The following is a 17,753-nucleotide window of genomic DNA, read 5'->3' as shown; positions in this document are numbered from 1 at the left end:
AGAACAAATGGATATAAACTGGCCATCAGGAAGTTTAGACTTGAAATTAGAGAAAGGTTTCTAGTCATCAGAGGAGTGAAGTTCTGGAACAGCCTTCCAAGGAAAGCCATGGGGGCAAAAGACATATCTGGCTTCAAGACTAAGCTTGATAAGTTTATGGAAGGGATGATATGATGGAATAGCCTAATTTTGGCAATTAATTGATCTTCAACTATTAGCGGTAGATATGCCCAATGGCCTGTGATCGGATGTTAGATGGGGTGGGATCTGAGTTACTACAGAGAATTCTTTCCTGGGTGTCTGGCTGGTGAGTCTGGCACACATGCTCAGGGTTTAGCTGATCACCATATTTGGGGTCAGGAAGGAATTTTCCTCCAGGGCAGATTTGCAGAGGCCTTGGGGGGGGGGGTTCGTCTTCCTCTGCAGCGTGGTGCACAGGTTACTTGCTGGAGGATTCTCTGCACCTCAGAGTCTTTAAACCACAATTTGAGGACTTCAATAGCTCAGACATATGTTAGAGGTTTGTTACAGGAGTGGGTGGGTGAGATTCTGTGGCCTGCATTGTGCAGATCAGACTAGACGAGCATAATGGTCCCTTCTGACCTTAAAGTCTATGATTCTATAATTCTATGATGCAAGCCACTAGTGTATACAGGCTAAATTGCTACAAGCTACAATTTGCAACAATGCCGTTTACTCTGGTTTTAAGCAGGGGAGAGCTCCACTGGTGCAAACAGTAACTTTGTCTGTCTACATTAAGGGTTTGCACTGATGTAGCTATTGCAACAGGGCTTCCTATCACTGTAATGGAGAAAAATCACCAGTGAAAACAAGATCCAAAAGAAAGTAGGATTAACCATAGCATTAACACAAACAAACAACACAGAGGACCCATTGTCCATTCATCATCCTATGAATAAACTGATAGAGTATACCTTGCATGAAGAAAGCATTGAATTGTTGGAGAGACTGTTAAAAGTTAAATATGTACCCTGATCAGCAGTGGATGGTAAATTATATATATCTAAACTTTTATTCGCCTGCTCCCACTGAAGTCAACTACTCACCGTTATCTTCATAGGAACAGAAATGTAAATGACCTATTTTTAAAAAAGGCTAAAGCCTTATTTATAACAATAACCAAAATCTCATGCATGTGGAACCAAGAAGTATTTTGGCCAGTTCCATGCCATTTTTTCATTTTCCTATTTCAAAAAAAAAGGGGGAGAGAATGTGAAACACTCTTGATTTTTCACTTTATATGTAATCAGTGCAGGAGGAATTCCCCCTCGCCTCCTATCCCCTGCTCTCCTCCATGTCCTTCATAAAATATGGTGGCAGCTGCTGCTTAGCTGGCAGAATCAAACTGAACTAGATATGTGCTTCGTGCCTGTAAAGTAACTGTGCCATTTAATGAGTAATCACTAGTTCTGTTTGCAAAGTTCTTGCTTTGCTTAGGCTAGCATCAGGAGGAAATCTATTGAAGCAAAAACATCCATAGTACAGTTAAACATTTATCTTCACGTTGTTGTGGTGGTTTTCTTTCCTGGATTGAACATATAATGCTGCCAATTGTGTACAGCTAACTAATTATGGTCTGAATATTTGACTCAACTTTTAGTAGGTTGCACAGGTAACCATTGGGGACCAGCAGATGTTTTCATAGGCCCATATGGCAAACTTCACAAAAATGGCCACTGATTTTAGGTACCCAGATTGCAGTTTCAGCCACGAGAGAGATTTTCAAAGGCACCCAATTGCCATTGAAAGTCAGTGAAATTATGTACCTAACTCCCGTTTGTTCCTTGAGAGTCTCCCCTGGGTCTGATTTTCAGAGGTGTTCAAAATTTAGAGCTCCCATTGTCTATAATGAAGTAGGGCACATAAAAGCTTTGAGGAATACAAAATCAGTAGCCACTGTGGAAAATGCAGAGATGCTAGAGATGGAAAGGACCTATTTGATAACCCAGCTCATCTCTCCAGAAATTTTGATTTTCTATTAAAAATAATTGTGAAGGCATCCATTATGGTTCTCATTCATTCTAAAACATTATGTATTTATAGAGTCCATGCTCCACTCTAAGGAAAACCTAAAGCAAGATCCATTTATTTAACCATAAGATCTTATGAACATCTTTTAAAATAGCCATTTAAAATTTCCAATTTCCAACTTTACATGTTAAAGTAAATGGGGGTCATATTACAAACTATCTTCAATAATTTTCAGCCCATGACATTCAGAGTAGTCCTATTTAATTAGTAAATTATCAGTCTCAAATGATTTGTTCATCATTTTATCCCATTTGGCAAAAAGTCTAAGGCACAATCCCGCAAAAACTTACATATATGGAGTAACTTTATATTAGTGACTACTCCCATTGGCTTCAAGAGAACTACTCACTGGTGGAAAATTGTTCATATGAATAAGTGTTTACAGGATTAGGCCCTAAAACTTAATATGCTCTGCATGTTAAGTACACAGAAAAATCAAATAACTCATTCAAGAACGAATGTATTCAAGCCAGAATTCCCTTTAGTTAAAATTTTCTTCTATTAGTAATGCTGTTCTTCCATTCCTCATAGCCACTAACAATAAGGGCTGAGGGCAGAGGAGAGAAAATCTTAACTGTTAAACTGGAGAATCTTTCAGCAGTTGGTAGTGATGTGAAATCCCAGAGAGCAAGCAAAATGTGTTCAGCATTTAAAACACCACATCAAGAAGTATTACTGTAGTTGAATATTTTGCCACCCTGTCTTCTGAGTTACAGATGTAGCTGCAAATATCATAAACTCTGAGTCCTACTAAGCAACAGAGGAGATTAAACACTTCAATAGGAACAGGGTCAACTAGGACTAGAGTCATCCTAGCTAAGCATTGACAGTAATCCAGATTTTCCTCTGCTATTCTATAAGGATTTATATGATTATAGATCTGCTCAGATGCAGTGATATAATCATTGCAGGAGTAGAGCTAGACAGCTCTACAGATTCCTTCAATGCATTAATATAACAACACAAATTAGAAAAATTCAGTGAAACCAAACCTGCCAGAGAGATTATGCCCAAGTATGAAGGAGCTCCCACATACTGTAGAAAAGATACCTACCGTTCTAAAGCAACACAAATGCCACAAAATCCATCTACTTGGGAGAAGCAAGGAAGGAAAAAGGAAAAGTAAATGAAGATTTTTGTAAAATACATATTTCACAGTACTTTGTAAAGCTAGTAGCAATTATCTGTAAGCTTTTCAGAGTGGTGCTTTGCTTCATAGTCTTACGTGTATTAAAGCCCTCCAGAAAGCGCCAGTCTGTGAGTGGTACATATAAGTACTGTAGGCCACATCCTTATTTGGTGTAAATTAGTGTGGCTCCATTGACTTCAGTGGGATTATACTGATTTGCAACAACTGAGGATCTGGAGCAATATATTTAAAAGCAGTTTTCACTGTGGCCAACTTACTGGAATCTTTTGGTCAGTAAATTATCTGGAATACAGTTACGAGAAATTTTCTTATCTAACTGTTTGTCCACCGCCATACCAAGCAGATTGGAAAGGCTTTATTTTTACCATACCAGCTTAAAATGTCAACATGTTCTTTGCTTTTGATTTTACTATGAAAAACGACAATAGGAGCTGCTAAGGAACTACTAGAATTTGTTCAAGATAAAAATAAAAAATAGATGTAGATCTCTGAATTAGTTAGGGACTGCATGAAAACATACTCTTAAATTAGTCTTTCATAACTGTTTTGTATAAAAGTAATTAGAGTTTTGCTGTAAGCATTACAAACATGAATTTGATTTTTCTTTTTGAAACAGGAACTGCTTCTTGATTATTAATATTTCGTCTAATAGATATGTATTGTTCAAGGCATTTTGGGGACTTGCTGATAAGTTTATATGTGTTTTATTGTTCATTGCCTTGACAATTTAAGGTACATGCTGGTCAATTGTTTTCTGCTCTCAGGTCATGAAATTATTATATAAAATTAAAAAAAAACAGTAATTAGGTGCCTTACAGGTTAATATTTGATTTCCTTGTACAACAACAAATCAATTCTCATGCTGTTCCAGCTACTGACCCTCCCCAAAAGACTGTAAAACATTTGGATCCATGTGCCCCATGCCACCTCTGTTATGGTTTCTGTTGTGCCATCACTACTTCTCTCCACCTCCACAGCACCATATAACACCTTTTAGTCTCACCATGCCAGACCTTAGATATTTTGGCATAGTTCCTCACTACAGCTCTAACTGCTTTGCTCTAGCCCCTATGCACTATTCCACCATTGCAGGAGTGCAAAATTGAGAGCTTTGGCCAGCTGGAAATTCTACAGGTGTGTATGGAAAATTCCCAGATGGTGTAGAACTGGCATAGCAGCCCCAAACTATTCCTTCTCCCACCCCCATGGCCTAACTGGGATAGCTATAAGAGGCACGGGTCTACAGAACCTCTCTACACTCTGGCTATTCTTGGTAGCCAGAATAGCACCTTGGGACCATAGGAAGCCATGTTTATACCATTTAATGCTAAATCAGCTTCCAACTGGCTCATGAAATAGGGTCCCAGAAAATGTGGTATAAATCAACTTAGTTCCTCATCTCTCAGGTCCTGCACTTAGCACAAAAAATCAGGCCCTGGAATTCAAGAGGTTTAGATGGTTTTATGGCACTATCATGACAAAAGAGGTTGGGTTGCTCCAAATTATTTATTGTATCATAATATTATGCCTTCTAGTAGTAATACAGTAGACTCTGAGAGTAGACTGTATTGTATTGTAGACTCTCAGACTTACAAACTGACCAGTCAACCACACACCTCATTTGGAACCGGAAGCAATCAGGCAGCAGCAGAGACCAAAAAAAAAAGGGGTGGGGGGAGAAAATACAGTACTGTACTGTGTTAAACGTAAACTACTAAAAACATAAAGAGAAAGCAGTATTTTTCTTCTGCACAGTAAAGTTTCAAAGTTGTATTAAATCAATGTTCAGTTGTAAACTTTCAAAAGAACAACCCTAATGTTTTGTTCAGAGTTACGAACATTTCAGAATTACAAACAACCTCCATTCCCGAGGTGTTCATAACTCTGAGGTTCTACTATATTACTATTAAACATTTGTAAATATCCCCATTAATGTGTATGGCTCTCTGCCAAGAAAAAAATACAGCATTCCAGTTCTGAAATGACCTCTTGTGTGATTTTTGCTTCTGTTTCTGTTCAAAGAATAATGTGGTATTCAAAACTTGTACCCTGAGTGGTACTTGTACTCTTACTTGTATTTGAGTTCTCTTTCACAGTATGCATCCGATGAAGTGAGCTGTAGCTCACGAAAGCTTATGCTCAAATAAATTGGTTAGTCTCTAAGGTGCCACAAGTACTCCTTTTCTTTTTCTGACTGTGAGCTCTGGCACTTCAATCACCCATTATTCTGCAGAATTGCTAATACTCATCAACAGCTGGAATTTTTGTATAAGGGATGGTATAAAAGGGAAACAATTAAAAACACTGTGTATAGTCTTCTAAAACTACAACGTGAATATTGAAAAATAATGTCTGTAATTTGCTGAAGGGAGGCCAGCTTCAAGTTTAATTCAGCAGTCGTGAATGTCCTGTTCCTGACATAATGGAATCTAGCAACAAAAAGTATTTATACATCTAGTAAGGCACTTAGGAAAAAACCGTCAAAGTGTAGCATCTTTCCTATGAGTAGAGCCCTGCAAATCTGCAGATATTCACTTTATATCCATGGACCATTTTTGCGGATAGCAGATCAGATGCAGATACAAATTTTGTATTGGTGCAGGGCTCTAAAGATAGGATCTCAAAGGTGGGGAAGCTGCTGTCTGAAGCTCATAGCCTATGAGGCTGCTTCCCTGCCTTCCAGAGTTTATATTCCCTCTCCTCCACCCCATAGAGAGAAAGGGGAGTTGATAGATCAAGACAGGCAGCAAAATCCCCCATGCACCTATCACTGCAGTTTAAGCATAAAAGTAATTTAGGAAACTTCTCATGACTTGCTGTATCATGAAGCAATACTAACTTACTTTGCAGAAGCAGTTGCCTCCCTCTTCAACTGACCTGATATGGCAGAAATTAAACACTGGCTGGGCAATCGGAGCACACCTTCACCCGGTTCTGTACCCTTAACCCCAGCACCCCCCTCCTGTGCCCTTAGCCCTTGCACCCTCCTCCTGTGCCTCTCACCCCTGCACTGTACCCCCTTTGCCCTAACTCTCACCTCCCCCCCACCCCCCGCCCACCTGGGGAAACTGACCTGGAGCCAAAGAGCACCTTGCTTCCCTCTCTCAGGCCCTCTAGGATGGCGACCTGCCAAGCCAAGAGGTGCTGGGGCTCAGTTCCTTTTAAGCATGGTAGCCCTGCAATAGTATTCCCCTTGAATGCTTCCACAGGGAGAACAGTGGCTGCTGCAAAGAAACTGGGAATGCTGAGCTCTAAGTGTGATGACTTTATAAACCACAAGCTAAATAGGTGGCAGACTTTTTTATTTTATAGTTTAGTTTGTGATTTTTAGCATTATTGACTAGAGACGTTTGTTTTATTATTTTTAATGTAAAAGGCTATTTGTCCTGATGCCTATCGTATAATAAGATTGATGTTTAAAATAAAAATAACAATAATCACGTGCACATTTATTAAGCCATATAGCTTTCTTATACAATATACATGCATGCACCCAGATGCTCCTCCTGAGAGGCACTATGAGTTAGCATGCTGCTGCAGGTGCAGTGCCGATGTGGATAAAGATAAAAGACGGAGTGCAGATTGTGGGTTGGGTACAAGCTGATCCTTTCAGATGTGGATCCACGTTTTTGTATCTGTGCAGAGCTCTACTTACTAGGTTTTCTTTTTAAATTCAGGACAATATCACACAATTGTCTCAGTTCAGCACCACTTACACTTTTTTCAGAAGATGTCTATAATTACTTGCTTTATACACAACTCACCACTTAAATAATTGGTTGAACACTGTCAATATAAATCTGTTTTAATCCTGCTACAAAGGAGGCAACTAAGCAAACCAAAATGATTCTTAATTAAAACACTTGCTTTCCTTCACACCAACATCCTATATATCCTTATTATTTTACATTTTATAATTTCATTTTTTTGTCAATTATTCTGATCAATTTAGTTTTGAAATAGAAAATATCTGGAAAGAAAACACTGAAAAGCATTACTGCCATTGCATAACTCAATAAAGTGACAAGCACACTCCTAAATACTAGTCAGCCTGGTTTTGCGCCTATTGAAGTCAAAGGGACTAGGATCAAGTTCTCTATGATTTACAGACACCAAGAACAAATCCAGCTGCGAGCTGAAGCATAAAAATAATGTAAACAAGGAACAAATTGAATGTTGATTCCTGAATTAAATACATTACTGTATTTTGTTTGCTGTCAAAGGAGATTGCCACCTTTTTTCAGAATATAAGTTTGTCTATGAAAATATAGCCCCTCAGCCAAAGGAGCTTTATATGGAGAGTCATAACTGATCCAGTTATCAAAGACTGCCTTGCTGCCATAGGCACCGACTTTTATTTTTCCCCGGGGATACTCCACCCCTGCTCCGGCCCGAGGCCCTGCCCACACTCTGCCTCTTCCCCCAAGGCCCCGTCCTCATTCCACCTCTTCCTGCCCCCGCTTCACCGCCTCCCTAGAGGTCCCTGTCCGCCCCTGCTCACTGCTCTCCGCCCTCCCCAAGTGGCCAAACAGCTGATCGGCGGTACCTAACAGCTGTGGCTGGTGGGTGCTGAGCACCCACTATATTTTTCCCTGTGAGTGCTTGAGTCCTGGAGCACCCACACAGTCAGCACCTATGCTTGCAGCAAATATCATAACTTGAAGAGCTCTGAATTTCACTGCTGACAAAACATTGGCATAAAAGGCCACCAGTAGGCACATTTCAGTAGTATCTACTATACCATAGATTTAAAAAAAAAAAAAAGAAAAAAAGAAAAGGAGTACTTGTGGCACCTTAGAGACTAACCAGTTTATTTGAGCATGAGCTTTCGTGAGCTACAGCTCACTTCATCGGATGCATCCGATGAAGTGAGCTGTAGCTCACGAAAGCTCATGCTCAAATAAACTGGTTAGTCTCTAAGGTGCCACAAGTACTCCTTTTCTTTTTTCTTTTTGCGAATACAGACTAACACGGCTGTCACTCTGAAACCTGTCATAGATTTTAAAGGGCTTCTAAAAATACATTCAATTTTTTTCATAGAAGTCTGCTGCAAAGGGACACTTACACATAGAAATAGGAAAATGCTGTATTTAGACTTGCATTTATTCAGAGAACTGTTATGCCGAATCTTAACTAGACTAGCTGTAATAAATATATCAAATTTTGTCACTTTGATATTGCTTACTCGAAAATAAGAAATATTTAAGTGCCACACCAAAATTATTAACTCTCAGGTTAGCCCACACTATCTTAAGCAACAGTTCTGCAGTTCATCTGAGAGCAAAGGTAAATAATATAATTACCAAGATCATATGTGTAAATCTGAAAAATTCTTTTGGTATCAGAAAACCAGCAGGCAAAATTCTGTAAGCCATTAGAAAAGGATTCATATTGGAAAAGGAATGTAATTTATGTCTAAAATAGTAAATGTACAGGTTTTAAACATTCCTTTTACAACTTAGAATGATTTTGGTCAGGCTGTTTCCTGTATAATTACTAAGTGGACTCACCGACTCAGTAAGTTACCACCATGTATAGTAGTATCTTATAGCTCCATCTAGTGAAAAAATCTTAACACATCAGATATTAGATTTGAGCCAAAGGGGAAAAAAAGGTTGATTCATTTTTATGGCATATATTGGATTCATGTAATTGTAGACAATATTCTATTCATACTTTAGTTAAAATATAAATGTATTAGCAATACACCCATGGTTTTAATAATTAACTCGCAGATGAGTGAGGTAGATCAGAGTCACATGTGGACAACAGAACAGTAGCTAGTAAGGCAAAGGGGCAGTACTTTGAAGGTGCTCCTCAACCCCTGAGTGGTCTCTAAAGCCCCTTTACAAGACTGGGTCTCTTCTCCATATTCATTTTTCCTCCATCTCTCAACAGCATTTAGCACTGTCAGTTATCCACTTCCATATAGCCTTTATCTATCAGGGAATGAGAGAATCAAAAAGGATGAACAGATGGAGAGTTGGACATTTGGTGCAGTTGAAATGAGTACCCAGAAGTTTGGACTACTTTTCTGTAGTCCAAAACTATACACCATCTTTGGACTGCAAAACTGAGCTAGAAGTCTCATGAGACCCAGACTCTCCTGTGAGGTCTTATTAATTATTATTATTATTATTCCTTGCTGCTTCAGGAATTCTTTCAGAATAGCTTTTCCTGTGGTATTTTGCCACATCTAATTCCAATTCCAGCTTGATTTAGGAAGTCCAAAGATTGGCAAAAATGAATAATACTGACAGTAAAAAAAGTTGACCGAAAGTTCTGTAAAAGAAGTTGACCAAATATTTTCCAAAAAGTTCAAGTTCTGTTTAAAGAGTAAGGTTGCAGGTACTTATTTTAGCCCAACTGGTCCACCCATCCTTAGTGCAAGCTTAAGGTAGTCTATGGTACAGCATTTGACCACCAGAGAATAGTTTTAACATCAGAACAGCAATAGTTTTATAAAGACTGAGAATACATTTCTATTTGATTCTATTCATGGATGCTAGACTCCTCAAATGAGAAAAAAATGTTAGAGTATGGATTAATACAATAGAAGTTTAATTTGTCTTAGAGATGGCAATATTTTTTGTCAGCGGAAACAATCATTTGGGACATTAACTAAAAGACATCTGCCATAAATAGGCAGGGGATCTATCTCTGAATTTTATATGCTGTATCATTGCCTTTCTCATTGCAAATGAAGAATCTGGTTCCGATTCTCCAGCTGACTTGCACCTTGTGTATTTGTTTATACTTGTACAAAATAGGTGCAAAATGCTATCAACTCAGGATGGTAGCATTTTACATCTGCTTTTATAAAGTGTAAATGACCTCACAAAGTGCAACGCAGTGGGGAAAAATCAGGCAGTCTGTGTGACAGAAAGCACCCCTGCATTCAAACCTTCTACACTACTGCAGTAATCTTTGTACAAGACACGACTTGTGAAAACTCATAACTTATTCGTAAGTAATATCGTGCTGAAATGTATGCAGCAGTATTATGTGTCAAGTGACAAATTTCCCCCTGCATGGTGTTAAAAATACATGTTCAGACTCACCTAGCCCCACACTGATCAAACAGACCCGTCTTGAACGAAGGAGTGTATGCTTATCTTAATTTGCATTTAAGCAGAAAGGGGGAAGGGAGAAAAAGGAAGCTCTCCCAAGCGAAAAAATCCAGAAAACATCCTTCCACACAGACTGTGTCCCCTGGTTCTCAGCTGGAAATGCTTTTCAAAGGGAGACAAACTATAAAAGGGGGGGGGAGGGCAAACACCCCCAAGGGACCTCTCCTCTCTATTCCTGTCCATCTCACACTTGACAGCTGAGAAGACAAAAAAATGCAGCCGATGGACTCTGGGGGAGAAGTCCTGACCTGAGATTTTGGTCAGCAATGCTGTTGGGAGCATGTGGGTAAGAGCTTTACCTTGAATAAAGTTTAATCTGTCAAGTTTAGCACCAGAAAGCATTTTATCTTTATTTTTCTTGCAACCATTTCTGACTGCATTGCCTCTGCTTACTCTCACTTAAAATTTCTCTCTGTGTAGTTAATAAACTTGTTTTATTGTTTTAGCTAATCCCATGTGTTTAAATTGAAATGTCTGGATAACTCCATTTAAGATGGCAAGTTGATGTATATTATTCCCTTAAATGAATAATGGTCTTAATATATTTGAACTGACCAGGTGAGGGCTGGGTAGTACAAGACCTACATTTCTGGGGTAAAATCTGGGACTAGGAGTCTGTTGGGGTCATCCTGCAGTATAACCAAGGCTAGTGAAAGCCAGAGTGACTGGCAGATAGCTGTTAAACAAGCACTTCTGGGAGGGACCTGCATGCTGGCAAGCTGTCTGTGAGCAGTCCAGGTTGGGAGCTACAACAGGAAGGCATTGCTAGGCACTCCAGTTGCAGGGCAGGGGAGACAGTCTCCCACTGGTCTGGATTGCACCCTGCTATGTCACACTGTTACTCCTATTTCTGAATTCTTTCATTCTCGCTCTGAACACACAATGTGTTTAATATCTTCTGGGTGGGCGGGGGGTGGGAGGGCGTAAACCAAGTCACCATAAGGTTCCAGCTATATCTCAAGATTGCAAGTCTATTTGTCCCCTTACCCGGAATCTTTCCATAGGCACAAGAACCTATCTTGATGTGATGGCACCTGTCAGGAAGGCTAAGGTTAATTTATAACAAGGATGAGAGTGTAGCTAAGAATTAAGTGAAATATCTTACATCAGCCTTTAAGAAATCTAAAAGTGTTACAGAGGAGCTAAAGGTCGGTAGGAAGGCATCAAGAGTTCCCCATGCACTTAATATTTAACCCTGAATTAATCTCGTGGCATCAGCCAGTCTGTCAAAGGGGTAGGGGGTAGGGAGCGCATAAATCCTATTTGAATGGTATCTAAAAAGGTTACATTTTGTAACTTAGTCTGTTGAAGGAACTGCCACTTCATATTACTGCAATATCTTCTTTCCATGCCATCTCAGACCTCTAATGGACTTTGTAACTATCTGCTATCTGAAGCCAGCTAGCGGTCTTCTGGATCAGTACATAGAGAGGCACAAGTATACACCTGGCCTCCCTATCTGCTAAACAATGTTCAACTTTTTTCCAGTAAAAAACAAGGGTCTCTGAGGGATCTATAATCACAGCCACAGCTTCAACATGATGACAAGATTATGTGGCTGCTCCACCTTGTTAAAAAGTGGACTGGGTAAGGGAGGATGTGGGATCCATGTATATGGGGACACATGGAAAAAGGCCTAGAGATGAAAGTGGGAGAAAGACAATGTCTTGGGGAGCAGGGCATGACCAAGAAGGAGAAAGCAGTACAGAGGTAGCTATATAGAGCCTTAAAGGTCAAGATAAGGAGCTTAAATTGGAAGCAGAAATAAAGACTACAATTAAGGGATCTGAAGGAGGGCTGAACACAGTCCAAAAGGCAAGCAAGTTAGATTATTTCTGTGGCCATGAGGACAATCCAGGAGGTGAGAAATAGTCAGGGCCTGAACAAAGAGTTTGGCAGTGGAGACAGAGAAATGAATGGATCCTGGATATGTTGTTAAACAACCACTAGTAAGTGGTTTGCAACAATATATGTGTGAAGCGAGAAGAAGAAATGACACTGAGGTTGGGAGCCTGAAGGACAGAAAAGAGTGGCATTCTCATCTGTAACCAGGAGAGGAGGATTTGGAAGCAGAGAAGAGTTCAGTCTTGATCATGTTAGTTTGAATCGGCATCGAGACATCCACAGAGGCAGCTGCAAACTGAACGATGTAGGAGAAGACAAGTAGAGAGGTCAGTCTGCAAGTCATCAATACAGATTTGCTAGCTGAAGCCATCATGTGACCAGATGAAGTCACATGGTGATAAGATGCAAAAAGAGAGAGGTCAATGCAATGCCTAGGGGACGGTGAAACTGTAAAAAGAAGTGAGTGACCAGGTAGAAAATGCTGGATCAGACAAAAACATGCTTCCTCTAATATAGTGGTAAACTATTTAAGTCATTAGATTAGGAATTGGAAAACCACAGAATAAACAGGCCATGATACTGCATTAATATAGGATAATGTTCAACCACCACCTGCAATCACTTCATATTTATGCAGTCAAGGTATAATGATGGTGCATCATCATCTACTCAAACCCATTCATCCCAGCAGTTGAGGAAGGGGAATATGATTTTGCTTTTTCAGCGGTAAGCTCCATTCTTACCTATGATAGAATCCCAGCAATTTTTTTCCTGCTGCCCCAACCCTTATGTGAGAGGGGAATCTCAGCAGCATGCTGCAATGCCAATTTGTTTGCTCACTGCTACCTGCCCTTCTGAAAGCATTGATCAAAATCCTACAAAGCGAGATCTGTACAACACACCATAAAGAGATTTTGTGGTTCTTGAGCCACCAGCTAAGAATCACTGCTCTAGATTTTCATATGTGCTGAGCATCTGCAGCTCCCAGTACATTCAATGGGGGTAGTAAGTGCTCAGCACTTCTGAACAAGAGACCATTGACCTGTTGCCAGACATTCTTGCAACCAGAAGTCTCCTACCAGTATTTCAGTGGATGAGGCATTCCAACTGTTAGTGGTTAAGAAAGACTCCTAGGGAGGATCTCATACTTTCTTCAGATGTTTACAGCCAGATAAATACATCTTAAATTTGGGATACAGCCAAATCTATGCTGAGCATGTAATTAAAGGACTTTGGTGTAATTGGTTTTCAAAGCCATCACAAGCATGTGTCAGCAGAATATTAGAAACATGGCATTCCAAATTCTCTCTAGCTGAGTTCAAATGTTATGAAATTAAGATGAATATCATCTGGTTTAGTGCACAACTTCCCAACTAAACTGCCCAGCTTGCTTCAAACAAAACCCACTTCATTTTTTTTCGGGCTAAGCAGCAGCAAGGTAACACTGCCATGAAGAAAAGTCAGAGACCAGAGAAAGGATTATGCTCTTTACACTACAGACAGAGACTGAGTAGATAATGGAGGCGATATTGTTTTATTAGCAGAGCAGGAGGGGTAGAGTCAGCCATAGGTCAAAAAATCTCCCATACAGGCCCGTACAGAACTGTACTGTCCTTTCGAAAAAGCTATGTATCCTATACATTAGAAAGCAACTGTATGTCATGACATTAGTGAGACTCTGACATGCACAAAATTAGCCACATCCCTAAGTGCTTGCAGGAACAGGGCTTTCGTGAATTATTTCATTTCTGATTTAGCAAAGTACAAGTTAGACAGAGTTTTGCCTGAATAAAGAGTGATAAATAGAGCTCTGTAAAAATGGTACCTTTAATTATTTCCATCTAAATAAAATGTTTTGAATTCATATACTTTAAGATCAGTTTAAGTGAAAGAGAACCAATTACTCAGTGCTTCCTATCAGCTGATTCTTTGTCATCTGTTATTCAGGCTTTGTAATACTAGCTCTTATTGGGGTTACAGACATTGTAACAAGAGAGGAAAATAAGAGAAAGGAAAATATTTAAAGGACGACAACATGGGAGGAAGACTAATATGCACGTACAAGGAAAATAGAACTGTTTACTTGAATGGATATACAGTATCTTGAACTCCTATTTTCATTTTTCTTTTCATTTTTAACTTTAGTTCACTTAGTTCTTTTTTAAAAAAGGAAAAAAAATTTCTTTCCTTTGTGCATTTATTTCTGGCTATGGAAGTTGGTAGATTGGACTAAAGGTAGTTTATTGCAGTGTTATGATGACCCCTTGTGGTAAAAACTAAATATGCTGTTTCATAAAGAGTTACTCTGAACCTTTTTATGTCAAAGGCTAAATTCTGACCTTAGATCTGCGCTATCTTTTCATGTTAATTCTGTTTGGCCTCAACTAACTTACCCTCATAAACATGATCTACATGCTATCTGTATTTGTTTCACCACTAGGAAGCTGTCTGGCTATACGTTCTTTTGAAAAATCTCAACCTTTACCCTTATACCCCCAACAAAGTTAATAGGCAACAGTGTCATTTTCTCTCGTGGAAACTTGTTAATGCTGAATGACATCTGTGTATAAATAACCAGAGTACATACTCATAGAATTTTACATATACTTCTAGTCAACCACAAAATATAAGAGACATGTACTATTCTAGCCACTACTACCCAGAAGTTGCAACAGTAGGTATTGAGCAAGGCCATTCTTTTGGGTGTAAGAGACCAAAAAGACGTTTCTGTAAAAAGACAAGTTAACCAAAATGAGGGAATAATCAAGTCACTGTTTTAGCTGACTGTTGCAATGTTTTGGCAACTTTCATTTAATTAGAAAAAAAGTCTTCTATTTATAAAGGCAATACTAAAAATGTTTGTTAATTAGCTAAATTGTGATATAAATCCATTCTGACCCATTGCCAAGGCAGTCTCTTTTTATAAATGTTCCTTGTACCAAAAATCAATTAAGTCTTTTGCTGAATGTAATTCATCTATATGTATTGTATGGTCCAATTCAAGATCCTAGCCCTTATTTTTTAAGGCCATTTTGAGCCCAGTATGGGACCCATATATATCTCAAGAGACTGCTTCTCTCTACACCACCACAACATCCAAGATCAGTGAGGACACTTTGGCTTATAGTCCCCACAGTAGAGCTTGTGGGGATAAGGGGCAGAAGTTTTTCAGTGGAGGATCCTTGATTGTGGAATTTGCTTCAGTCAAGGATCCATATGAGCCCAAACCTTACTACAGTAAGGACATTTTGCAAAAAACACTTCTGCACAGGCTTTCTCTTCACAGAGTTTTGAAACAGCCTCAGCAATATAACCTTCTGTGGCCACAAGCTAGATTTGTTCCCTATTCAAGTACTAATGTGACTGGGGTAGACCAGAGTTTACCTGCTCTGAGGTATTACTTGTTGATATAATACAAACCTTAGAGATGTATGTAACAAAAATACTTGCTTTTGGTGAAAGCAATGGTGGAATCTCAAGTTTGTATTTTTTTCTCTATTTGTTTTTCTTAAAAAATATCATTGTCTGTTGAGCCAAACAAAAAATAGCAGGTTTAAGTTAAAATGGGGGGTTTGTGTGTGTCTTTTAGCAGTAGGGCAGCATATCAAGGCAATGACTATGTGGATACCAAGAGCACAAGTTCTTTTTTCCTTTACTTATTATGCTCTACACTGTGAATCCCTTAATCAGAGTTACGCAAATAGACCCATCTATTTCAAAGTGCTACACTTGGCAATAACTAGTCAACAGCAGGAGTAAGGAGTTCACAGAGTGGCCCTATAGAAGGCACTATAGTGCCCCCATTGGCCTGGAACGGTGAACCGCAGACAGTGGGAGCTGCGATCGGCTGAACGTGTGGACACTGTAGGTAAACAAACCGCCCCATCCTGCCAGTGGATTTCCCTGACAGGCTGCGTGCCAAAGATTGCCGATCCCTGGTCTACAACCAATTGCAGGTGAAAGGACACGCCATTTAAACATCAAACATATTAGGTGGTAGAGATGTAAATATAATCATTTGCCGATCCCTGTTATAGACACAAAATTGGAGATCAGATTGAGGCCCTTTAGCATCTGGCTCACAGGGAAGAGGTGCTGCCCAAGAGAGTGCCATCTTAGATAGTTACTTTTCTGACTACAGCCACATTTCAATGTAATTGATCACAGCCTATGTTCAATTTATATACTACACTGAAGCCATTCAAAGCGCTGAAAATGAAGCTGAGTGTTTAAATGCAGAGGGCAGACAGCTATTGTAGTTTTTGCTGTTGGCTTAACCCTCTCCCTGACACCACAAGGGAGGTGCTATGCACCTGATCTCAATGCAGCTGAGCACTAATCAAGTATACACACAAGTCTCACCTAACAGGCATTAAAGTCCTTTTCCTCCCCTTTTTTAGCTAAAGGCCAAGTGTGCAGCCACTTCTGATCCATAGATCAATTTGATGATAGTTAGCACATACACATTTTAATTTTAGAAAATGCCTTTCAACAGCAGCTGTGAAACACCACAGGAAATGACGAAGTCAGACAGTCATCATTCTTATATCAATTAAGCTTAACACATTACTGATCAAGTTCACACAATTTGAAATTCTATTTTGAGTCCAAATCAAAAGGGGGAAGCCTAAAAAGACCACTGAATTTACATCAATGAGATTGTTCTTGTAAGATCTGTATTTTAATAAGGTACTTTGACATTTGAATGACCAGAGCTTGAGTATCCTGACACAGTTTTGGGGAAGTCGTATCTTGGAGGTGACCTCTAGATGCTCACTCCCAAGGCCTATGAAGGTCAGGAACTTCACTGAGGATCCTTTCTTGGCTGGAATGTTTGGGCCTGATCCAATGCCCATTGAAATCAATGGAAAGATTCTCATTGAAGTCAGTGTGTTCTGGATCAGGCCTGACACAAAGAGGGATGAGGTGCTGACTCCATCTCTTAGTACACACCAGAAGTATTCAGTATTTGTCTCAATTTTTGTGTTCTGTTCTCCTGGACTGTGACAGAATCAGCCAGAGGGAAGGACTGATGGGGAAAAAAATCAAGAAGTATTGTGAGGTAAGTCACTCCAGGTGTCGGGACAAACAACTACCAAGGTCTTGGGCAGATAGTGTTTATCTGGCTGTCACAGTCTTACCACACATGAACAAGCCAGGCACAGGTAAGAGACAATAATGTCATGCCAGGCCTTACTTCCTTTAGGGAGGGTCTGGAAGGCAGCAGTGTCTCTCACATTTCCTGAACCCAGACAGGCTTCTCTCTCTGAGTGAGAGCCGGAGATCTGATCTTCTTCCCAGTCAGCCCCCAGCTAAGTTGTGTTCTTCCCTTTTAACTACTCTCTCCAAGCCTGAAACCTATGGCAGGTGTAGCAGGGCAGGACTGATTAAGCCCAAAGAAGGTCATTAACCCTTTCCTCACCAATGCAGGCTTTGTATATCCCATCACACTTCAGGATGAGGTAGAACATCAGGGTAGTAATCTTGCATTTTTTACACATTGCTCTCTACACAGGAGTGCAAAAGACAATTTTTTCTTTTGTAAAAACCAGACATTTACAAATTATATGAGTTTC

At 39.6% G+C, this 17,753-nt stretch overlaps 1 long non-coding RNA gene across 2 annotated transcripts in view; it reads right to left on the bottom strand.

Annotated features, from left to right (window-relative positions):
• Window positions 1–10,305, bottom strand: part of LOC141981336 (uncharacterized) — a 148,036-nt gene extending 137,731 nt beyond the window's left edge. For both annotated transcript variants that reach the window (XR_012637740.1, XR_012637739.1), the window contains exon 1: window positions 10,264–10,305. This is a non-coding gene — a long non-coding RNA (uncharacterized LOC141981336). The remainder of the gene's footprint in view (window positions 1–10,263) is intronic.
• Window positions 10,306–17,753: the final 7,448 nt, after the last annotated feature.

This window comes from Natator depressus, chromosome 2 (genome assembly GCF_965152275.1).
Source record: "Natator depressus isolate rNatDep1 chromosome 2, rNatDep2.hap1, whole genome shotgun sequence".
NCBI classification, from domain to species: domain Eukaryota; kingdom Metazoa; phylum Chordata; order Testudines; family Cheloniidae; genus Natator; species Natator depressus.
Note: the sequence above shows the minus strand (reverse complement) of the source record. Positions and strands in the feature narration are given on the sequence as shown.